The sequence below is a fragment of the Alosa alosa genome, chromosome 12 (assembly GCF_017589495.1).
Source record: "Alosa alosa isolate M-15738 ecotype Scorff River chromosome 12, AALO_Geno_1.1, whole genome shotgun sequence".
Classification (NCBI taxonomy): Eukaryota; Metazoa; Chordata; class Actinopteri; order Clupeiformes; family Clupeidae; genus Alosa; species Alosa alosa.
Genome location: NC_063200.1, coordinates 26,517,281 through 26,542,475, shown reverse-complemented (window position 1 = coordinate 26,542,475; position 25,195 = coordinate 26,517,281). Strand labels below are relative to the sequence as shown.

Below are 25,195 nucleotides of genomic sequence, written 5' to 3'. Positions count from 1 at the left end.
TAACAAACTGCTAAATCTAAATCCATTTCACAACAAACAAGTGTCTTTTTAAACAGCTTGGGAGTGTTGTTGGTTATGTTTTCCTTTTATTTTTTACCTTCCTCCCAATCTCTTTTCTTTTTTTAATTTACTTTATTTTTTATTCTTTTTTTCAGAGGGCAATGGAAGAGAATATCTATCATGCAGGGTGTATAAATAGAACTGGGTCTCTCTCTCCCCCCTCCCCCTCCCTCTCTCTCTTTCTCTTTCTCACACTCTTCCTCTCTCGTCCTCTTCCCCTACTCAGCTGCGAGAGGAGAGAATTCCAGATAATTGTTGCTAAATCGAATTCTCTTATCTGGCCCTGGCTCCTCTCACCTCCACCGTATCAGTGACCCTGCAGCGCCCAGCCTCTCCAGAGACCCTCTCCGCTGATGTTTTACGCAGCGTTTACCTCTTAAAGAAGCCAGATCTCACCCAGATTTTGCCCTTAAGCGTATTCCCCAAACAGACGGATTTGTGTGCATACTGAAACCTGCTGCATGATAACTGAGAAGATGATTCTAGCAACTGTGTGCATGTGTGTGTGCTCTCTATGTGTGTTTTCCTCTAGTCTACTCACAGGCAAGTGCATGCTTTAATTGCTATGGTTAATCATGATGTCGTCCAATGAGCCTCCACTTTAGAGCGGCCCAAAGACCCATGCGTGATTTATGAAAATGAAACCTGTGAGCACAGCACGTACGTAGGTGTAGGAATATATCGTAGAAACTAATTTGCAGACAAATTAAAACAGTGGCGAGAAACTCACAGCACAACGATAGTAATTTAGCTCTGAAAGAAAATCCCAGACTAACGTGAAAGAGCAGGCTAACAGGTGTACACCTATTTCAGACATCACCAGGGAAGGTCTACAGCATTCTGTTGCTTCTTGAGTAGCTCATGAGTCTTAAAGAGTGATTGGGCAACGAACAGCGCAGCCATCTGTTTCCACCAACACTGCCAGTATGCATGTCAGGCTTCCTCCCAGTGCCCAGAATGATGCCAAGCAGACTAATTACCAAGTAGACATTGAAGCTAAGGAGACATGACCAAGGAAATACTGTCCAATGTAAAAAAAATGGTCCAAGCAGGCCTGGTCCTGCGATCTTCTGTCTCACCAGTTTGCTGTTTCTCACCTGTTGACTCAGTGACGTCAGCCAGGTGCCTGCCACACAACCCACTTCATTGTCAAAGCGAACCACTTCCCTCTGGCTTTTCCATTGGAGAAAGACTGTAATGACGCAAGGGAGGCTAGTTCTGCTGTTGCCTTCCAACGGAAATTGGAAGTGCAAGACGATGAAAGAAATCAGTTTCAGTGCAAGACGATGAAAGAAATATTTCTTTACAGAAATAACAGGCCTTGATGGCTTCATTCCATTATTTTATGATGATTCTAAAGCAAATTCTCTACCTTTTGTTCAGTCAATTTAGTCTCATTAAGCATTGCATGCATATTTTTCAGATATAACCTATATTAGAGGTTGAGTGATATGTTTTTGTTGTTATAATGCTGATTGTAGATTGGCTTCATTTGTCATTTGGCTTCATTTCATCTAGCTATGAGCTGAATATCCGTCATGCCTGAGTGGTTGAAGCAGTTCAACTCTCCTTATCCAGAAGAAAAACTTAACACAGTCCCCACAGTAGTGCCACACAAGATGGATAGATTGCTTTGCTGACTTTCCTCACAGTGTTTATAGCTGTAAAAAAAGGGGAGTAGTTTGGGAGGTGATATTACTTGGCCCGGCTTTGAGGCTTTCATCATACCACGAACGCGCCGGCCACAGACCGCACACGTTCAAGTGGGTGTGTTTCACAGTCTGTTTCTCGGCCAGTCCGTTCTGTTGCTGTCTCCGTTAAACGTGCATTTCATCTCACTCAGGTGAACAGCTGCTGTCCGCACAGAACGTGGAAGAGAGAGTGAGCGAGCGCGCAGCCAGCCAGCCAGCCAGCCAGCCAGCCAGCCAGCCAGTCTGCCTGAGCTAGACAGACGCAGGTGGGGTTGCGAATACGCCTCTGCGTTAGACTGATTTGCAAGGACACCAGCGGCCGTAAAATTTCCCACACAATGAACAGTAAATTCAGTAATTGCTTAGTCGATGCTGATTGATCGCAGATGTGACACGGCTCAATGGGCTCTCTGGAGCTGGAAATATAGCGACGGGATTATTTTTGGTGCATCAGTATCTTTCCACTGATTGGTCTCACCCTCTGTGCTTTGTGTAGTGGAAAAATACATCTTGAACTCTGTTAGGTCAGGTACGGCTCCACATAAAAGTTTCTGTCCATTTCCTCACCAGGATGATGAGTATCTGCATCGCCCCCTGTACATCATCGCCCCGTCTATGTGTGCTTTTCATTTACACACGGTCATGCATTAAATCTGTCTCCGAGCAAGCTCCTTTTGCAGGCTATCAGATATAAGATTTTTTATTGACCCATAAATTACCATCTCGTGGAACAAACATCCCGCAGCAGTGACAAATGTATCCACACCTTTCTTTGTTACACATATGCTGTATTTTTTGGGGAGAGAGCCTAGAGCCAACATGTTATCCATAGCTAATTAGAATTAAAACATGCCTGGATAAACAGCTGGCTGTTGAGGTCCCCTGGTGAGTTTTGTTGTTGGACGGAACCTGCTTTAACCAAACGGTACCCTCATCCCCACAAACATCCTTATCGTCTCATCACGTGTACTAAGACTTAAGCACATTCGAGCTACTAGCTTTTATTTCCCCCTGTTGTATCTTTTTTTCTGCATGATTCAAAATTAATTTGTGTACTAGTGGAATCTAAACAAGATTATGGTATGTTTTTCGAGCCATTTTAATTTGACGGGGAAGTGGAGCATTGGTGGGTTTGGCTGCCGATCAGAGAGCGAGCAAAGAGATCAGGGAGCGATGAGGCTTGGGAGGAAGGAACTGTTTGTGTGCGCGTGCGTGTTCCTGTGTGTGTGTGTGTGTGTGTGTGTGTGTGTGTGTGTGTGTGCAGGATGGGAGGGGGGATAAATAAATAGATGAAGGAGAGATAGAAGTTACGCTGAAGTGCTCTCAAGTTTGCCACCAGATATTTTGCATATCTTTACATCTTTCAGCCTCCCTATCTGCTTCTCCCTCTCTCTCTCACACATACCCCCCTCCATCTCATCTGTTTCACGCAGCTGCGTGTCCCTCGGGTAATTTGCAGCCTCCTCTGTTCGTTTTAGCTGTTTTGTTTTTTTTACTCTGAGGGAGAACGCACCTGAAACTTGTATGTATCCCTGTGAATGACAGAGGAAGGTTACTGGAGGTAATTGGCACCTCTTGCCAGCTAATTTAAATGGTGCAAAAGGGAGCTTGAGGGGAGGAGAGTGTTAATGTGCTTCTGATGCTTAGCACAAGATGCAGCAGTCATTCATGTGTGATGCAGCTCGGGCCGTGTCAGTCAGCAAATCATTTGAGGATGGTTGGAGAGCGAGCAATCCATGTTATGTCTGGCAACCTGGCAAGAAGCTTGCCAATAACTGCATCGGTCATTTATTTTGTCAAATACCTCATGGCATATCAAGGTTAGCAAGACTTGGGCAGGACATCTAAAATGCCAGTGCACTTTTAAAATATTTTCTTTGTCATTACAACTTAATAATGTTAAACTCTAGAGGCAGCCCATTTTCCACTGAAAGGGATGGAAATTTCAAAAGTCTTAGTATAATAGATGCCAAGGCTATACCATAATAATGGCACAAAATAATAGCTTGCTTTGATTGCTAGATTGGTGTGATGTGAATGGGATTGAATGAATGTGAAATGACCACATTCATAAGAGCCAACCAGCACCAGAGAGTGAAGGTTGGGAGATTTTATGAAAAGGTCACAGCAGAAAATATGAAAGTCCCAATGTCTAATGGGTTTCTTGACAGTTTCCAGGAGTTGTGGTGATGACCTATATGTCACTTTATGGTTACGAGCAGTTCCCTGAAAAGAAGGATGTACTAGCACAGATGCTGTTCTTTTGTTTGTCAGCAACCGAAAATCAGGCGTACAAGACATTATCATTAACATCCTAACCTTTTAAATATGTCCGCACTCAAATCACTAAGGAGAGAGAGAGTAGGTTGTCACACATCAAAAGCAGTGTGTAGACTTGGTCTTTGTGATTCAAGAATTCACAACCTAACATATCATTAGCTTTTGCCAATGCTTACAGATACTACAAGCTGCATGCATATTGTCTAGAGGCTTTTGTGCACGTCACTTTAAGCATCTGAATAGTACAGTCATTATGACAGCTTGCTGTGTTGTGAACAACAAAGTATCAGAATAAATTAAAACTATACTAAAAGGAATTGCTTGTTACTGTTTTTCCCTAGCGATGCATGTTTAGTCAAGCCTCTGCATAAAAAATAAAAAAAACCAAGCCCCCTGTATTTTCTGATTGCCAGGGGGTTCTTGAGGGGGCCTGAGAAAAATGACTCTGTTTATCCTAAACACGTCTGCCCTGAGATGCAATTCTCTATGGGAGAAAGGCCCGGACCTTGCGTTTCTGAGGATGCATTTTTCAGGAGTGTGCGAAATTCCTGCACACTGTCTTAAGACTGCGAGAAACATTCTGTTCCGTTTCTGCTAAAAACCAAAGGCCAATAGGGCTCCAGGCTCTCAGGCTACTGCTTCCCCTCTTGTGCCCCCTAGCCTACAGAGGAGACTTTAGAGAGCCAGAAAGAAAGTTCCACGGCAAACAAGTTACCCTCGCTTCCAACAAATCTCCTAAATGTTGAACGACAGAAGTTGCTCAGCAGAATGGCAGCCGCTGTGAGTAGGCCAAGGCTGCTTCGTTTCTCGACGACTTCATTATGATTTAATGAAACCGTAATAAGGCACTATTTCATTATTATGGCCCTTGCAGATTGCAGTTGGTCTGGCTGATTTCAATTTCAAGCTCTCTGCGCTTTGAAATTCACCCCCAGAATCCGAAATGGTGGCCGGAGGGAGGGAGGGAGGGAGAGGGAGAGGGAGAGGGAGAGGGGAGGGGAGGGAGAGAGAGGGAGGGAAGGGGAGGAGAGGAGAGGAGAGGAGAGGAGAGGCCCAGAGTTTTAGGGGAGGTAGAGAGAGAGATTTAGCCCATTGTTTTAGCAAAAGCAAGTAATGGATCTGCCTCCCTCGTCGAAGTGCACACTCTGCAGCCCCCTTTGGAGTAACGCTTCAATCTTTTAATTAAATCTACCGCACGCTTTTTGAATCAGTAGGCTTAATTGGAAGATGCGGTGCAATAGAAACAAACACGGACGCCGTCATCCGTGAGTGGAGGGGATGCTTTTCTCCCCTGTTGAGAGATTTGTGGCACTTTTCATCCCCTGTTCAAGTGTCACCACCAAAGGGCATTTTCCTGTGAACCTCCCCTCCTACTCGACCTCTCAGAAGACAAACCCTCATTTAGCCCTTCTCTGCTGAACCAGAGCCAATCACGAAAAAGCAAAGACTTATAAGAATAGATTGTTCTCATTATTTAATACGGATGATGTCTTCATACTTTTATTTCAATACCATCAGCTATTCTATCCAGTGGAAGCTACAAAAATGTTATGAAAACATACAATGCAAAATGTATTTAGCCATTCTTTGTACATCGAAAAAGAAAGACCCAGTGCCTTTTTATGTGGCAAAGTTACCTGTGGCACTGTCTTTGAAGCACTTTTCCCTATTTCAAATAATAGATTAAAGCTTCTGCTGGAACACAGATGCTCTCTTTTGTGTACTCGCCTACTGTGGAGGGGTGCATCAAAAGATGCCCAACGTCAGACGCATAACTCATTAGAGAGCAAGTAACGGTAGGTATTCTGAGGTCGTGTATCAACATGTGATATACGACCAGCAGCTTTAGCTTCTCTGATACGTTTTCCCCTGCCATCCCTTTTAGACCCTTAAATCTGTCCATATCTAGAAGATGAGTTGGGCACTCTGCCTGCCAGGGTCAAGGATGAAAAGTTTGACCATTAAATCTTGCTGTCTCTCCCTACTGAGCCACGTCCAAGAGATTTATGTTTTTGTCATAACCGCTCATTTGCAATTTAAGTGCTCCCTTCAGTAAAATGTCAGCATGCCTCATCACGGCCAGCGTTTTTGGGAGCCAGTCCGGAGTCTGGCCGAACGAACCCTGAAAAAACGCAGTATGTCGGATCTCATTGGCATCTTCTTCAGATCCTCTCAGACAAATAGCTCAAAATGATGGCTCATTGTAACCGCAGGGACAGCATTTCTTTTCCAGTTTTTCCTCAGCAGATACTTGTTCTGTCCATGGCCAAATAAGAAGGATGGAAGGCAGACCAGATGTTCAGCCCACCCATCATGAGCTTCCAAATGCTAGAGAAGGCAGTCGGAATATTGCAGATTCGTCTGGCACGCAGACAAGTCTTCAGAGGAATCCTCCCCATGGGGTGGTGTTTAGAAAAAGCCATAGCTGTTGGTGAACCCCATGCTTAAGCATGTGCTTAATGTGGAGTGTGATTCTCAAAAGCTTCCTGGTAGCCTCCGGTAGATATGTGCCATACATGCATTTGCATAGATATGCATAATTAGGTGTGAGGTGAACGCCGTGTCATGTGTGCGAATCATGGAGCAGTTTCTCCTTGGGCACAGATCCTCCACCCTCCCATGTTTCACGTTCCCAGGGTGCACTGTTGTCTGTAGATATGCTCTTTGTGTACTTCCTCCCCGCTCAAACTCACTAAAGATCATTAATATTTTAATCACACTAGTCACCCCTTGTTCATTTTGAGTCGCGTTTATAACAGAGGAGCCCTCCCATATCCATTGTTAATGTCCTTGCTCAACGTCCTCTGTGTTAACTCAATATCATTTTTCTGTGGCAGGACATTGATAGGAACACAATGAAGCCTTGAATGTGCATAAACTATTAATAAGGCATAAGACAGTGTTTCGGCTTTCAATATTTCATAAAATGGAGGAAGATGGGGGCCATCTTTTTTTTTTTTATTGTCTTGCAAATTGGCCTGATCTGTCTTCACCGACTGCAGTAGTCCCGCTGTAAAGGATATGAGAGTGTTTTTGAGCGAGAGCTTGTTGTTATTCAGCCCAGTGGGAGCCGTCGCCACCTTTTTAATGGCCCTCCCTCCCTCCCTCCATCTCCCCATGCTTCGCTAGATGCACAGACGCGTGATTCATCTGAGGTCCTGTCATAGCAAGCACGGAGCCATACCTTAATTTCACTCCGATGGTGCCCATGCATGGTGCCACGCAATGATGGCACGAGGCGCCGCATTTCAGGGCTGTTATTTTAGCCCACCAGCCGGGGGCAAAGCTGGGGGGAAATAATCGACAGCACCTGCTGATGGGAAGCGTTGGGGTGAAAAGATTAATTGTGCGAGCATCTCATCAATAACACGCCTTGTACTGGCCAGGAAACGTCCAGCGGTGGTTGAGTGCCACTGATTAAAGCCTTCCACCTCCTCAGCTGGTATAATCCTGTCACCTGAATGGCATATGTAAAAGATTTATTTGTTCTGTTGGAGAGTATGTGCTCTATGTTTTGAGGTCATTATGAAAATGAATGAGTGTCAGCATCTGAAATATGTTTTTTCGTTTATGTGGTGTTACATTAATTTTTCTGCAGTGTGCAATTACCTCAAGGGTAGAAAAAGGAACTAGGATAACAGCTCCAGTTAAATTTAAATGGCATAATTAAAATGGTGCTAGTTTTTTAGAAATATTAACTTTTCACCTTCTTTAAAGGAGCCTTCTGGCCTCAACCCTCAAAGTAAATCAGGCACTCATCCAACCTTCAATAAACAGCGCTGGCATTTTAAATGCCTGAATGTAAACACAGACTATGACTCAATCCCCTTGTCATTTTGAGTCAGATATGACAGTCTATGTCTGTGTGTGCGTTTTGTCGTTTGTGTGTGTGTGTTTCATGACTCTTAAGAGGAAACACTCATCTCATCTGTCCCCGTGTTCGTGCTGGAGGATGACAGCGTGTCCCTATAATGATGGCGCTCCACATTACCGTGGCAACAGGCTTTGGCTTCCTCATTACAAGTCAACAAGATGCGCCATCAATGCCACGAGAGAGCCGCTAACTGCATATAAACATTACACAGGAGCAATGGCAGTCACTGCTGCCACTGTGACCACATCTACCCACAGCCAGTGCATAAATTAAAGATAAGGTGGCTGACTGTGTTTGGTATTAGTCCCCTCGGTGGATCACTGGTGAACTCGGCTGCTCTATAAATGCTGTGTTGTTGACACAGAGAGTTGACATGCCGTGTCCTTCATCAGGAGGATGTGATCGGTGAAAGCCAGGGACATGTCAGAGCAAGCAGCAAAGTGGCATCTGCATAGCTTTACTTCTCTCGAGTCTTGAGTTGTTGTTATTTTTTTCTCTCTTTTACTATCCTAAAAAGCAGCTAGCAGGGAACATGACAGCTGGTACGGAATAATAAATATCTGTCCTCCATCCTCCAACCAAACCAACCCCCCATCCCTCTCCCTCCTCTTGGAAGAAATCGGAAAGGGATGCATAACTTATTGATTCCAACTTTATTTTCTCTGTGAGGTAAAAATGCCTTGGGGAAGGAAAAAGAGCCTTGCTGTTTTCTTGTCTCTCGACGGCCTTAAACATTGGCACGGCACATCTCTCCTCAGCCTTGCAAAACAATGTGGAGGAGTCGGTTCAGATATTATATAAACAAAGTAGTGCTTTGTTCGCTCTCCTCTGACTTATGGCAAATGACAGTTCGATATGGGGGCTTATTGGAGCAGCCAGTCTCCTCAGGTGTCTGATGCTCGGCTCGGTCTGTTTCTCTGTACTCCGAAGTGTCTTATTTTCCACTTGATAAGATTTAAGGCAAATTCTAAGTAGTCATTGCATTATTTAGCAGCTTAGCCTTTGCACAAAAGATTTTGTTTTACTGAGACAATTAAATGAATACATTGATCTGGGCGTTGACTTTGTTCCCTAATACCTTTCTGGTGTGTCAGAGAAGGCATTATCTCATTATCTCAAGGCATTATATCAAAATGACTACTTATGTATTATGTATCCCCTATGTATTTAGCAAGAAGACTGATCAAATTGTGGTGAAGAATTGATTTGAAATGCATTAAATAATGCATTGATTTTTGTTAAGTGCAACATTGTCAAGACAAATAATGGATGTGGTAGCTCGTACATTTAACACTATGAGAGGCACGTTTGCTTAGGGGACTTTGCTAATTGTTTACCATGGACACAGCAAAACTGTTCAGATATTCCGAAGGCATCCAGAGGGCTAACGATGCACTGCCTCTGCTGAATCACTAACCACCCACCGGTGCCAGCCTTGTCTGCTCTGCAGTCTGTTGTGTGGGACCTTGACCACGATCGCCCCAACTCCATCCGTGACCTCTAGCCAGAAGGATAGGCTTCCTAGTGGAGAGATGGACTTTGACCAGCCGATTCGATACCCCTGTCTGGTACATTGCTTCTGGAATACATGTTTATAAAAATTGCCAGTGGTCATACACCATCATCTGATTGACCCAAACAGTAGCCAGACTACCCAGACAATCTTCTTGTATGGGGGGAGAGGCAGGTGTTGCCCATGTGTTTTCAAGAAGGCTTCTCATGCTTCTAATCCTCCTGGAACTTTCCTGAACACCAGGAAGTCCTGTCTTTTAAAGGTGCTCTAAGCGATGCCACATGTTATTTAGGCTAAAACAATTTATGTCACTTACTGCAAACATCACCTAACCAATCGCTAGCTGTCTGTGTCCTGAATACAGTGTAAAAAAATGCGATCTCTGTGGACAGCCCAGGTTCCAAAAACAGCAACAAAAACAACCTGTGCAAACCTAGCCCATAAAAGCATAACAAACTGTTCCAGCAAATCACAGACGAGATGCACGTTTAGAAGAGTTTCAATTGCATGGGAGCAGCACGAGAGGGAGGGTGAGGAAGTAGCGAGCTAGCTCTCTGTTTTGTTTGAAAGTCAACAGAAGTGACGTTCCCCTGCATCGCTTAGAGCAGTGGTTCTCAACCTTTTTTCCCCCTGTGAAATATTTTTTAGCAGTGGTTCTCAACCAGCAGCAGAAATATTTTTTTAGTTGAGAAAAAAGACTTAAAACAGAGCACTGTGCCATCAGTGTCTAATTTATTGAACTTTGGAACTGATAAATATCAATATATGTATGTATATTTTAAAATCTCACATACCCCCTGGAGTGCTTTCACGTACCCCCATTTGAGAACCACTGGCTTAGAGCACCTTTAAGTACAATTTGCAATATTAATGTGGACGTCTCTCAGTTGAAGATAAAAATCATTATTATCAAGCATTCACCCATTCAGTGGGCTTTTAACATTTATTGATGCTTAGGGAGCAATTGTTTGCGAATTTACTTAAATTCATTGTATATTTCACAACATATTCAAGTTTTTATTAATTGGCCTTCAAGGATATGAGAGGCATTCAGGTGTCCCTCTATTTTTAGCACTCTGGTGGAGTGTGGTGTGGCTCTCGAGTTTCCGATGGAACTCTGAAATAAATAAAGTGGCTGTCGCACTCCAGTGGAGACGCTAGCCATTGATCAGCGGCTATTTTGGCAGCATGACGAAGGCAATGGAGCAGGATCTTCTTTCAGTCCATATGTTGCTGCCGCATCCAAGGCAGACTGTTTATTATTGAATAATTTATCCCCTGTGTAGGTTTTTCATATCCTCTTATGACCGGCTAGTCAGTACGATGGATTAACTCGTCCTTGGGTTTGAAAAGTGGGTATTAGTCCACCATGTATAGTTGGGCAAGGTCTAAAACTGTCGGTCTGGTGTAGAATTGGAACTGCCTTTTCTGTCAGATCTGTCCTGGATCTGTGTTTTCTGAGTTTTGAAGGCATAAGGACTGTACAATGCGCCGGGTGTGTACAGATAACCATACAAACCGTAACAAGTTAGAGTTATAGCTATAGCCAGAGCGATTGCAGTCATTAATAACTGCAGTGAGTAATCAAGATGTATGTTTATGTAGCTTTTGAATTTAGCAAAGCTAATTGTCACCATTTAAAAACTTTTCTGACCATTAGTATTTGTTTTGCTAATTAGATAGCCGTTTAGCTGAATGTTTAGTGAACTATTCAGAGCACTCCGGTTTTAATAAAAGATCATAGTAGCATAGTTGGATTGGCCATGAATTTGATAACGGCCTATTTTGTCCTCCACTGCTTCACACATCCATACCTGTCGTCACTGGAGCTTGACACAGTTCACTCTTACATGGCCAGTTTACGCTAAGAGAAATGTTCAAAGACGCTTTCCGCCCACTCTCGAATCGCTTTATCGTTCTGCTCTGCTTTTTCACCTCGTTGAGATAAAGATAAAACCACATTTCCTTTTTTTTTTGTGCCCTCACTTAAAAACTCATTTAAATTCGCTGATGAGGCACTCTTCAGGTCTGTTTTTAATAGCCGTCAATGGAAGAGGCATTTCTTTGGGAAAAAAAGGATATCTTAGGCAACATTAACTCCAATTAATTACCTCACTTAATGGTATGCAGGAGCTTGCATGCTGTGTTCTGGCAAGGGAGAGGTTTGGTTAGGGAGGTTTGTGTTTTCGTGTGGATTGGGGGATGCAAGGTTGGATCGATGCTCTTAGCTCGGACAGTGGTCTGAGGAAGAGCTTGTAATCAAGCCTGCAGTTGCCGTGAGTGGGGCCCACTCTGAGGTAATAAGCTCTGTCTGACATGTTGCCTCCCATTTAACGGCCACTTCATCAAAGATGTATTTAACCGTAGAGAGGGCGCCTTCAAGGTCAAGAAGCAGGCCACTGCGAGCATAAAGAGTCAACACGCCGCACACGTCGGCAGAACTGAAAGCATTTACAATTCTCGCCGACAAAAGGAGGGTGGGGTGGGGTGAGAAGGAAGAAATCTCATTCCTTAAATATGAACGTTTATTATTTCCTTTTCTTCTTTCTGTTCCATTGGCTCTTTATCTCCAAAGAATATTGCTCTTCAGCAAGCCGGGGCGACACTTCACATTAGGAATCCGAGCACAGTCCCCCCCTCCCTCCCATACCTTTGGCATCGTAAGGAGGGTCTCACATGAATGATGCAAAGAGATAGACTATTGATTCAGGTGACAAGCGTTCTTTTAGGGAACGCTTTCCAATTTCCCCTGGCTAATTCTGCGCTGTGGCTTGAGGGTCATTTTTTTGAGGGTTTTTTTTTTTTTTCATCCCCAATTCCTACCTTTTATTGCTGTTCTGATTAGCTCTGCTTCAGTAATAGATTTCCATGGACGTTTGTGTGCTTACGACAGAAAAGAACCCAGGTTCTGTGTGTGTGTGTGTGTGTGTGTGTGTGTGTGTGTGTGTGTGTGTGTTTGGGAGAGTGGATATTAGTGTGCAGAGCTCGTCCCTTGGCTCCTCCGTCTCCAACGGGAGCACCATGGCTCTGGGCCGGACCTTTGAGACCTGCGAGGGGAAGAGAGGCATCTAATGCAGGGCTGCGTGTGGTGCAGGCTCAGCCAGGCTCAGTCTTTAAAGCCACTGCTCCCTAGTGAGAGTTCTTTTTCTAGCGGCACACTGAGCTAATTGCCCCGGGAGCAGATATCATAAGCCTTAGAGTGTGTGTGTGTGTGTGTGTGTGTGTGTGTGTGTGGGAGAGAGATGGAGTGTATGCTGTGCGGAAGCTCTGTGTTGGCATGGCAATGGGGATCACAGTGCCCCCCAGTGGGAATGTTTGTATGTGGGTTGTGTATTTGTTTGTGTTTGTACTGTGTGTGTGGAAGGAAGACTGCTGCTGGGAACAAAATGTCATTATCTGTACAGACCTTAGTCTTTTGCCTTTGTAGATATGTTATGCATTTAAGAGATTTTTTCAAGAAACTTTTCCCAGAACCAGCTATTGAAATTTCCTCAGCTGAATTCAGCATTGCCTACATTTCTAACCTCAAGATCTGTTGATATAAGAACTGTTTCATTATCCTAGTTACAGTACAGGCAGGTAGTTGGATTCAAGAAGTTATTCAGATTGAGGCAAGTCTTTTTGGGGTTGTCCAATCAGAGGTGGGGTTTAGGAGACGCTCGGGTGATCACAGGAAGGAAATTGGAGGTGCTTGAGGCTGCCAAACACATTTAGGTCGTCACGGGAGAAGTACAGGACATTACTGAGCCGGACTGTGCGCTTGGCGCCCTCTGTGCAAACTGGCACGAGTGCTTGCCAACCCCAGCCCACCCCCACCTAGGGCATATTCTCACCTATTGCGCTGTAAGCTGCTCACAAAGCAGTGGTGAGTGTCAATGAGCCCTCTGTGCCCATGACTGCAAATGCCCAGAGTGGTGCCAGCCTGGACGCCCCTCACCCATCTCCATGGCTTGTGATTGAGGAACTTTGTGTTAAAGGGAAGGGGAGGGTGGGCAATAGAACAATGAAAGATTGGAGGGCTATGGAAAATAGAAGAGAGGGAAGAAGGGGTGGGGAGAAGGGGTGAGAGAGAGGGGGTTGGTAGAGGAGTGAGAGAAACAGCAAAGGAAGTGTGTGTGTCTGTCTGTGTGTCTGTGTCTGTGTCTGTGTCTGTCTGTCTGTCTGTCTGTGTTTGACTGTGTGTGTGTGTTAATGATTAGAAGAAGTTGGCTGTGAACAGGCTGCGCTGGATAACGGGCCCCGCTTACCTTGCCGTATTATTGCCCTCCTAACAAACGGGCCTGTTGGATTAGTGTCTGCTCATTCATCCGGCCAGATGAGTTCACCCTGCCACAAAGCGCCGCCAACATACACGGGGACTTTACCAAACGCCAATTCATTCCAATCCACCCCCACCGTCCCATTATTAATTCCCCTTTCCTATTCTCCTTAGAGCAGATTTTCTGCACCTTTGCTTTCTCCCTTTCATCCAGATCCCACACCGCCCAACCTTGCCACTGCCACCACCAGCACACACAACCACCCCCACCCCACCCCAGATCAGTAAAGTCTCCTCTTATACCCTGCATGAGGAGGATAAACCTCTTATTGCAGGGAAAAACATAATCCCTTTTTGCATGCCCGTGTTGCAGCTATATTACAGGCCGTTGGGGGAGTGTCGTTTGTGTGCTGTGCTGTGATTATGATTACTGTTGGGGACGGTGGGCGAGACACCCACAACAGCGCTGGAGACGCACGAAACTTGTGTTTATGTTTGCGTATTTTGGATCTGTGTGTGAGCGAGGGAGAGAGAGAATGTGAGAGATTGAAGGAGAGATTGAGGGATGTGAAGATGGGAATGTAGAGTATCTAGCTGATTCTCTCATCAAATACACACACGCACACACATACTCTCATACATTCACTCTTTCTCTCTCCCACACACACACACACACACACACACCCAGCAGCTCTAATCTCTGGAGCCAGGTGGAGTTTTGGCCTGTCCTTTGTGTCACGCAGCTAAAGCCTGTCAGGCCAAAAGAAGACTCCCGTCTCGGACAATTTTCAAAGCCGGCCTTGAAAGTGACAGGGCCCCTCATCTCCCTCCCTTGCTAACCCCCCCACCTTCCCTGTGACTGGGGAAAGCCTCGTCTTTCCTAATTTGAATCCCCTCTGAATCTCCTCAGTAAAAACGACCAAACTTTTTTTTTTTTTTTTCAAGCATTAACGTCATCAGAAACCTTATGACTCAAATATGATGTATTTACAGTCATTTGACGTTTGTTTTTGCACCTAAATGTAATGCTTGTGCTCGGAGGCGAGAGACCTGAACGAGAGTAATACCTGAGCTGAGTGCTACCAGCTGTGGAGAAGCAGGTGTTGGGCTGCTTCTGTGTCTGCGTGTGTGTGTCTGTGTGTGTCTCTTGCGGGGAGAGGGTTGCTGAAGTTCAGATAGGGCAATCGAAATCAATGTTCTTTAATGAAAAACAAAAGATTCTTTGGCACATGATTCTGTTTCAATCAAACATGTTTTCTTGGAATTGCCTCGGAATTATCACAGACTTCAGTTTTCCGGATGGACCTAAAGAGTCTGCAGCATTGACTTTAGCAACCAGTGACTACACCACTTAATATTTGTGAGAGTCTTGCTCTGTCTGTAGGTGTGTCTAATGTCATTTGTCTGTCGGTGGCTGATTTGTTGCTGTCCTCCATTCTGACAGCCCATTGATTACAGGCCGTGTCTCTGGCGGCTGTCGTTCGATTGGGCGGCTGATGAATCCGCGGAGCGCTGAGATTTTAGCCCTCCGTGCTCTCATCCATCTTCATCGCCCCTGCCGTCACTCATGCGGTTGGCATGAGAACGTGCAGATGCCTGGTCTTGGGGAGTCATTTTTCCCGCCTGCCTGCTGTTGTAGCCTTCTCCATCTTTCCTCTCTTCTACTCTTCTCCTCTCACCATCTTTCCACTTCTACTTTGCTCTCCTCACACCAGCTCTCTTCTCCTCTCCTCCTCTCACACCAGCTCTCTTCTCCTCTCCTCCTCTCACACCAGCTCTCTTCTCTTCTCCTCTCCTCCTCTCACACCAGCTCTCATCTCTTCTCCTCTCCTCCTCTCACACCAGCTCTCTTCTCTTCTCCTTTCCTCCTCTCACACCAGCTCTCTTCTCTTCTCTCCTCCTCTCACACCAGCTCTCTTCTCTTCTCCTCTCCTCCTCTCACCATCTTTCCTCTCCCCTGCTCTCTATGCTTCTCTTTCTCCCGCCTTCTCTTTTCCTTTGTATTTCAACCATCTACTCTTCTCCATCCTTTCCTCCTCTTCTTCTCTCTTCTATCCTCCTCTTTCCTCTCCTCTCTTCTACTTTACCCTTCTATCCCCCTCTCTCCTCTCCTCTCTTCTACTTTACCCTTCTATCCCCCTCTCTCCTCTCCTCTCTTGTACTTTACCCTTTTATCCCCCTCTCTCCTCTTCTCTCCTACTTTACCCTTCTATCCCCCTCTCTCCTCTCCTCTCTTGTACTTTACCCTTCTCTCCACCTCTCCTCTACTTTCCTCTCTCCTCTCCACTCCTCTCGTTCAGCCTGGCCCTGGTGCCAAGAGTAGCAGACGGGTGCACTGATGGAGGTAACCAGCCTGCTGACACCCTTCCCAGTGACGGATCAGAGATGGTGAGAGCGGGCCAGAGAGCTTGACTCCTCCAAACAGGGCCTACTTTTGTCTCCACCGCTCTTGGTTTCACTCTTTTCATAAACCTCTCTTGTCACCTCGTTCATCACCTTTCTTGTCCTTTTCTGTCTTTCTTACAGTCTTTCTGTCTCTTTTTCTTGTTCTTTGTTCTATATCCATTAGGTCTTTGTGTTCTCTCTCTTTCTCCATTTCACTTTTCTTTTGTTCCCTTTATCTATCTACCTGTCTCTTTCCGTCTCTCTCACTGATGTTTTCCTCCAGTCCCTCTGATGGAAAGGAAAGTGATTCATCTTCCTGTGCTATCTGTTGCCCTTGGTGGCCATTATCATCCGCCTGTAATTGCCTAGTTTTACACATGGCTGAGCGGCCTGTGAGAGGGATGGTAGGCAGGGCTGGGATGCGGTGGGCACATACAGGGGGGCACACACACACACACACACACACACACACACACACACACACACACACACACACACACACAGGACAAAATAATGAGCTTTCTGATGGGGCTACCCCAGTCAGCAGGAATCTAGAAGGGAAGGGGAGGGAGCAAAAGAGCAGGCTTCTGTGGACTCTGGTTCACCTTGAGACTGCTCATGCTTGAATTAGAGTAGTTGTTTAGGGGAGCGCACATGGGTATTTAAAGACTCACTAGAGTAGCCTATTATTGTAATGCACATGGTCATGTTTTCATTAGAGGGCTTTCTCTCTTTCTATTTGTCTGTTTGTGGCACGCCTACAGGAAGTAAAGTAACTGACATGGCACCCGGTTGGTGCTTAAGCTGCACTATGTATTGTTAAGAGTATTGTGTTGCAGTCAGCAGTATAGAGCTTTGTTAAAACTACCTGTGGTCATCTCAGAAGAGGGAGCATCGCAATGAACTACAGCAGTACCAACTCCACCCAGTAGAGACTTTATGTTTTCATAGTCATTGGGAGTCCCTGAAACACAGCAAGGAGGGTTTGATGGCTATGTTGTTGGACGAGCTCATCAGATTGGGAGGTTGTTCCACTGTGCAGGCCCCTCAACGAGAGGCGCTTGGGTAAACTTTGGGTTGGCGCCCACAAGCACAAACACGGGCACGCTTTAGCAAGCAAGTACATTTGTCTTCATGTAATGGCCATCTGTTTCCCCGCAACACTCTCCGGAGCCAGCGGATGGAGCGCGGGGGGAAAGAGGAAAACAATGTTTGCCCAGTCGCCGAGGTGTTTATGCAGGACACTAGCCAAGGCTACCTGCCCCAGCTGTCTCCTGGAATGTCGGTCCACCTGTCAGACCATTTACCACTGGCGCTGAGAGGACAAATCAGTTTTGAAGAACTGCGTGTTATTTAAATCAGATTTTTTGCTGGTTAAGCAGTCTGCTGACATTCTGTGTTCTTGGGGAGCAGCCTTTGATGGTTTGTGTTCTGCCACTTTCATGCAAACATCATATGGGGCCCAAAGAGCAACAAACTTTTGTTTGAAAAGGAACGTAGCAAAAGGGACAAAAGTCAGACACCAAGTTGATCTTTGTACTGTTCCACCAGACTGCTGCCCAAATTATTACACTAAGTTCCTCATCTGGTGTTTCTCTTCTCATCGTCCTGGAGGACCTCTTTACTGTATGTATCCCATCTCTCCGTATCCTACTGCTCCTGAACACGTCCGGTTTAGGTGATCATTTGTGCTGATGGTGATCTGGTGACTTCCATTAGGTATGGAAAGGAAGTAACCCCAAGAAAAGGTCCTTGGCTGCTCCCGTGGCTCCCTTTAAAAAGGGCTGAGCCAGAGAGACACTCCGCCGGTCTCTTATGAGGTTGGTTGTCAGAGACAGACTCTCCGTGTTCCGGCTTCTCGCTCCAGTGGTCGGCAGCACAACCCAGAACTTTCCCATTTGGAGTCGCTGACCCCTAACTGGAGGTCCAGGGTGTTTGTCTAAATTGCGCTCCCTGTGAAGCAATCATCGGGCCTTCAGTCCCATTCAGAGGCTCCATCCATCTTCTTCCCCTACACTGCCATGGAGAGCACTCTCCGGGCGCAACAGCCTCCTGTCTTGCCCTTTTCCTGTGCAGGTGAGCCAGCTGGAGATTAGGCGGAAGCCTTTAGTTCTCCCTCGCCTTAATGTATAACAACAACAACTTCAGTTCATTTGAATAGACGATCCTTTTATGCGAAGGTCAATAGGGTAGTATTTCTGTCAGATACATTTGGTATCATTGTTGGCAAATGTTACCCAACATGGATAGAAGTGAACAGGGATGTTTTATCCCTTTGTCCCCAAAACGTCCTTTATCTAGAAATACTCCAATTTCTATCTAATAATCCTCTTAGGAACGCAATTGGATAAATAGCTCTTTCAGTAAGAGGGTGTGTGTATCTGCCTCTCTGTCTGTCCATCCGTCTGTCCATCTGTCTCTGTGTCTGTTTGAACATCTATTGTCTGAACTGCAGGCTGCCCACATTCTTCTTTCTGCTGTAATTGCTGTGCTCCGTACTGGAGAGGTGAGCTGCTCTTATTTCAGCTGGGGAGCTGTCAGGAAGCCAACGAGTTCGCTTCACCACCACCACCACATGTACATTACTTTTTTATGATTCCTTTTCCTCCGTAACACGGAATTGTGTGGGGGAGCTGTCATAAACCAGAGACACTGGCTAGACAGATAGGCTACTGCAAAAGCCAGGGAGACTGGTAGACGGCGAGGCAGGCATTAGCCTGCATTAATGGCCAGAGAGAATCTTCCGGAAATCAACGAATCAGTATGATCACTCTCTGGTGGTAATACTGGCTGTATATGCAAGCTAACTTCCCTCCTAATGAAATTTATTGTAATTATATGACAGTTGTGACCGTGGGGGCAAGACGGGATCAAAATGCGTGAAACTGCTTGGGATGCAGTTAGTCCCCTAAAATGGGACTTGGTGTTTTCAAAAAAAAAAAAAAAGAAAGAAAAAAAGCCTTAAAAAAGTCTTAATTGGGGTGAAAGTACAGCAAACAAAAATCTTTAGCCTAGTTGTTTTTTGTTATCTGCTGCAAATGGGGTCCGTATTGGTCCGGAAGTTAATCAAGTCCCTCTTTTTTTTTTCGAGTGGCCCCTGGGCACTTGTGGTCTTTTGGCCGCCGAAATGAACCCTGCTGCTTTTAATGATGTTCCGGAGTCACTGGGGAGGGCCCGAGCGGCCGGCGCGAGATCGGGGTCGTGTCCCAGATGGAGTGCCCTCGGCTGGGAAAGGCCTCTAGGCTTTGCTCCCCCCCCCTCCTGCGGTGCTCCGGCCCTTGGGCTCTCGGCGAGGCCAGCGGCGAGCCTTCCGCGTTCCGCTCTGGAGCCCTGCTAATTAAGATATGGCACTTCAGTGGTGTGCAGCAGCTCGAGAAAATAAAGCAAGACAGCCATACAAAAATTAACGCAATAATGCAGCAGTTTTCGGCATAATCATCATCTGCAGAGGGACGTCTTAATTCTTATCTCATACAACAGGGATATTTCTATGCATGCTGCATTTTGGAAAATTGTCTTGGCTCTGGACAGGAGTTTGCTGCATCCACTGGTAACACCGAGTGTTTGCTGTTGTCTCTGTGCAGCCCGCTGCTTTATTCTGCTTCATCTGTCGACGGCGCTGTCAGCTCTCCACAGGTCCCTTAATTCACTCATCTTTTTGCATGAGGGTGGAATCAGGACAGGCCTGCCATTGCCACCTGAGGCTGTGTGCAGGGAACACTCAGACAGCGGAGGAAGCAGCAGCAGATAAACTCAGAAGTGCCAAGTGCCTCTTTAATCAGACACACACACACACGCGCACACACGCGCACACACGCACGCACACACACACACACACACACACACACACACACACACAGCCCAAGACACACAGTTAGTAACCCCCTCACGCATAGACATACGCTTCCACATAAACACACTCACCCCTTCACACATGTATGCAAAGATACACACACTCTCTCTCCCACACTTATACACTCATCCTCACGCTGCACACACACACTATCTCACTCCACTCATATATACTTTCTCCCCCCAACACACTGTACTCAAATACACACTCTTACCCCTGCACACATGTGCACACACGTACACACTTAATTCTAGTTTTTCCATCAGTAGTGTTTGTCAAGAAATGAAACACTACATGACTAGAGGGGTGTTTAAAAAGCAACATTGGCAAAGAAAAAAAACTCGCGTTTTTGATGTTTGTGAATTGATATTCTGAGTGCATCTCAAAGCCTTTGAAGATGATAGAAGTCCCCAGATTTCATCGACTCCTTCTCCTCCTTTTCCTCCACTCTCTATCACTCCTTCTCCCTATTCCCTTCTTCCTCCTTGGCCCCTTTCATTGGGTGAGGGGGAGTCAGGTCGAGGGCACGCGTGTTAACTGAAGTCAGTAAGTCTGTGTTGAGCAGAGTTGAGCTGGGTTGAGTGTTGCTGTGCTGTGCTGTGCTGTGCTGTGCTGTGCTGACCTGTGTGTATATACTTTCTCTCTCTCTCTCTCTCTCTCTCTCTCTCTCTCTCTCTCTCTCTCTCTCTCTCTCTCTCTCTCTCTCTCTCTCTCTCTCTCTCTCTCCCCCCCCCCCCCCAACCACTTGGCGCTGGCTAGTTTGATGTGTGTCTCGGCTATTAGAGGCAGGTCAGTCTCTGCCTCCCCAGGCCTGTTATGTTTACTGCTCCGCATCGCTGATTCCAGTTCTTCCCCTCTACTCTCTCTCTCTCTCTCTCTCTCTCTCTCTCACACACACACACACACACACATGAACACACAATGCATGTAGCAGAATTTATGCTCAAAATTGCTCAACAAACACAGACACACACGTACACACACAATACAAAGTGAAACATTCACTTATTCTCATATGCCCATGCTCATACACACAGAGATATACCGCCTCACTCATTGCTAGCTGCCTGCAGTCACATGTCTAGTGGGAGGGTGAACATGGCCATATGGGTTCTTTGGGTCAGCGCCATCTCTGCCATATCCACTACTTGGCCAATGTAGTGTCCACTGAGGTATTTCACAGGTATGCTGGCCGAGAACAGAGGTTTTTTTTTTGTTTAAAATTCTCTCCACAATTATACAAACGCTAATGTAGAGCTGTGTCATGGTGTGACGTTGATGTCAGTTTGCAGAATGAAATGTGTTGTCCTGGGGAACGGTTGTCACTGGCAATAAATGGAGAAAGAAATGGCTGCAAAATTAAAAGATGTTGGCACATGGTGACCATTTTTCTTGCCACCTGAAGCCATGTACAGGATTTATATATCTACTCTAGAACAGAAGGCATGACCATCATCTTACATCAACCCTGGGTGAGCACTTGGTACTCCTTTTATAGTTATTTGACTGCACCAAATCAAATTATGCTATTAGTCACTAAGGATGTCACAGAATAGAATGCAGGTTTTCATGTAGCGCTGTAGCGATGTTGTCAGCCTAAGTGCCCCTGTGTTTGGACTTGATGGGAATGAGTTAGGAGTGTAAATTTGAACGCAGGTCTGCTCCGGAGGGGGAAGCAGACATGTGCATGCATCTTAGTGAGGGCTTATGTAAGCGCCTATCCTAGATTCAGCGCTCAAACACCACTGGTGCCCTCTCTGCCCTCGCAGTCAGCACTATCACACACACACACACTCACACACACACACACACACACACACACACACACACTCACACAGACATACGCACAGACACAGTCTCTCTCTGTCTCTGTCTTTCTTTCACTCACACAAACACGCAACACAAACACGCACAAATGTAACCCGTACACATATACACCACAGCATGCACAACACGCAAGTCTGTCTGAGTAAACGTGCCCAGAATGTTGCCCTTTGGCCACGTGGCTGGCTTTGTCAATTGACCATGAATCATGTATACTGTTTACCAGCTGTGGGAGCATATAGTGCGTTGGCAAATATGTGCCCCGACAGTAAGCGTTCCCAGAGAGTCGGGGAGTCTTCTCCGCAAACTCTGCAGTTAATAGCGGGCGGCTGGAGGCTGGCCGGAGTGAGGGGAGCGGGCACCGTTGGCAGGGTGGAGCGGCTCTGCCGTTCCTGACCCTCGACGGCTGGCATAGGGCTAATAGCGCTGTGATTCTATTAGGGGGGGGTGGACTGGCAAAGTTGGCAGCCTGCGTATTAATGGTCCTCCCAGCCCTCTAGATTTGTTGGCTGTGCCATCTGTTGTTTTTTCCCCTCTTTCTTTCTCTCTCTCTCTCTCTCTTTCTCTCTCTGTCTCTCTCTCTCTTTTCTTAATAAAAAATCCCTCGCTTTGTCAATAATGTCACTTAGCAATGCACAAGCAGTAGATCCGCTCAGTGTCAGGCGATATCATCTGGTTGGGGGGTGCAGGGATGGGGTGGGGTTGTGGCAGTGGGGGGTGGTCATGGTGATGCAGAAGAGGAAAAAGATTCTCTGTTTGTGTCTGTGTGTGTGTCTGTGTGTGTGTGGCGCACACACATATTGACTAAATCCTTTTTTGTTTTCATAAAATGCTTCTTGTGTCCTCTTTGTCCCTGCCCTTAGCTATTAGAGTTTAAGATCTTGCTCACACACACACACACACACACACAAATACAGGCACCTCTCAGGTCTTAAAGGAGTCAGGCCCGTTGTAATTTATGATGGCTGTTAAATCACTGCTTCCTATGCCTGTCCATGCCTGTGTTGTTCTCCAGCAGTCTCCCCAGTAGAGCTGCCTTTTCGCCTGTGCCCCATAACCATCCTCACACCATAACCATCATCCTCACGCCATAACCATCCTCACACCATACCATCCTCACACCATACCATCCTCACACCATAACCATCCTCACACCATAACCATCCTCACACCATAACCATCCTCACACCATACCATCCTCACACCATACCATCCTCACACCATAACCATCCTCACACCATAACCATCCTCACACCATCCTCACACCATAACCATCCTCCTCACCCATAACCATCCTCCATCCTCACACACCATCCTCACACCACCATCCTCCATCCCCGTCACCATAACCATCCTCCATCCTCACACCATAACCATCCTCACGCCATAACCATCCTCACGCCATAACCATCCTCACGCCATAACCATCCTCACGCCATAACCATCCTCACACCATCCTCACACCATAACCATCCTCATGCCATAAGATCCTCACGCCATAACACCCTCTCGCCATAACCATCTTCATGCCATAATCATCCTTTTACCATAACCATCCTTTTACCATAACCACCCTCTTCATCAGTGTGATCTTCATCACATGCTCTTCTACAGTGTAGTTGGTTGGCATGTGGAGATGGGATTGTTTTATTCTGTTGTGATGAAGTTGGTGTGTGTGTGTGTGTGTGTGTGTGTTTGTGTGTGTGTGTGTGTGTTTTGTGTGTTCTTTGTGTCTCTGGGGGAGGAGGAGGCAGGGGAGGGTAGAGCAACACTGGATAGAGACAAGGGAGTGGTCCCTTTAGGTGGTTAAGGGGTGTGGGCAGCGATGAGGTGTATGTGTTTTAATAATGCATCATTGCTGCCAAAGCCTTTGAAGAAACTGACTCCCATTAGTGGCAGCACCTCTCAGTCAGAGAGCTCGTTCTGCTAGCCAGCTAGAGAGAGAGAGAACGAGAACTCCCCTCTGTGTCTCTCTGTTCTCTCTTTCCTTCACACTTTCTCCCTTTCATTCCTCAAACTTCCCTTCCTCGCTTTGGTCAGTGGGGCCTCTTGGTCCACCGCCGGACCCCATGATGAGTGCCTCCCCATGCTTCCCCCTCTGTGTGTGTGTGTGTGTGTGTGTGTGTGTGTGTGTGTGTGTGTGTGTGTTGTGTGTGTGTGTGTGTGTGTGTGTGTGTGTAATGAGGCCCTGGGATGTTAGTAGCCCTGTCATGTCGATGCAGGCTGCTGTGACCCAGCTGGGGGTGAACCAAACAAGACAAAAGGCGCCACACAAACAAGCTCCGGCTCCAGTTCGCGCCTCAGTATTTTAGCCTCTGTGGTTTGTTTTCTCTCTCTCCCTCTTTCTCTCTCTCTCTCTCTCTCTCTCTCTCTCTCTCTATCTCTCTTCTTTCTCTCTCTCTCCCTCCTTTGTCGCTCCTTTTTCATTTTGGTTGTTTGCTTTTTTATTGTAGGCCATTTCCCTCCCTCTCATCTCCGTCAATCCCCCATGCTGTCAAATCCATCTAGAGATATGCTCTCTCTTGTTCCCTCTCCCTCCCCCCCTCTCTCTTTCTCTCATATTTTTATCCATTCTCTCTCTCTCTCTCAGTACCTCTTTCATGAATTCCTTCTTTTGCTTTCTTTCATTCCCTTTCTCTCTCTTTCTGTCACTCTCTGTCTCTGTTCGTCTTTGTGCATCTTTTCACTCTCTCCCTCTTCCTTTCTCTCTCTCTCTCTCTCTCTCTCTCTCTCTCTCTCTCTCTCTCTCTCTCTCTCTCCCCTGGCAGCCGGAGCACATGTGGGGGTGGGGAAGGAGCTGGCTGCTGAATTAGCTCCGTCTCTCAGATTGGCCGAGAGTGCCGAGAGGGGGAGGGGCGGAGGGTGGGATCATCTCATCTGCTTATTATTTATTTATTTATTTTTGCTCTCACCCCCACCACATCCTCTATCATCTGCTATCCACAGCAACGGCTCCTCCTCTCCCCCCCATCTCTGTTGTTTGCTCTGCTATAAGCACAGAGGGGTGGGGGGTGGGACGAAGCCGTGTGTGTGTGTGTGTGTGTGTGTGTGTGTGTGTGTGTGTCTGATTGAAGTGAGGAAGGGGGGTTTATTGCCAGAGCCATGAGATGTATGTCTACTGTCTGCGCGCGCGTGTGTGTGTGTGAATATGTGTGCGTCTACGTCTAGAAGGGCCATGCATGTGTGCCGATCGCTGGTCTGCCGGTCGGATGCGAGAGCTTTTAATTGTTTTCCTTCCCTGGCGGAGCGCCACTGAGTTGGTGTTTAGTTTAAAGGGGAGGCAGCAGGAAGGATGCTGCCGCTGCTGCTGCTACACTGTGCGATGCTTCTGCCTGCCCATTGTGTCGGCAAGGCGACGGCAGGGATGGTGCTGATGCTGTGAGCGCAGGGGCTGCCCAACGTCAGCACGCGCATCGCTTCAGACACAAGGAGGCTGCGCTGCTAACACACACACAGA

At 46.5% G+C, this 25,195-nt stretch overlaps 1 protein-coding gene across 4 annotated transcripts in view; it reads left to right on the top strand.

The window, feature by feature from the left end:
* tnksa (tankyrase, TRF1-interacting ankyrin-related ADP-ribose polymerase a) overlaps nucleotides 1-25,195 on the top strand; it is a 104,093-nt gene that overhangs the window by 18,509 nt on the left and 60,389 nt on the right. The gene's annotated exons all lie outside the window — the stretch shown is intronic.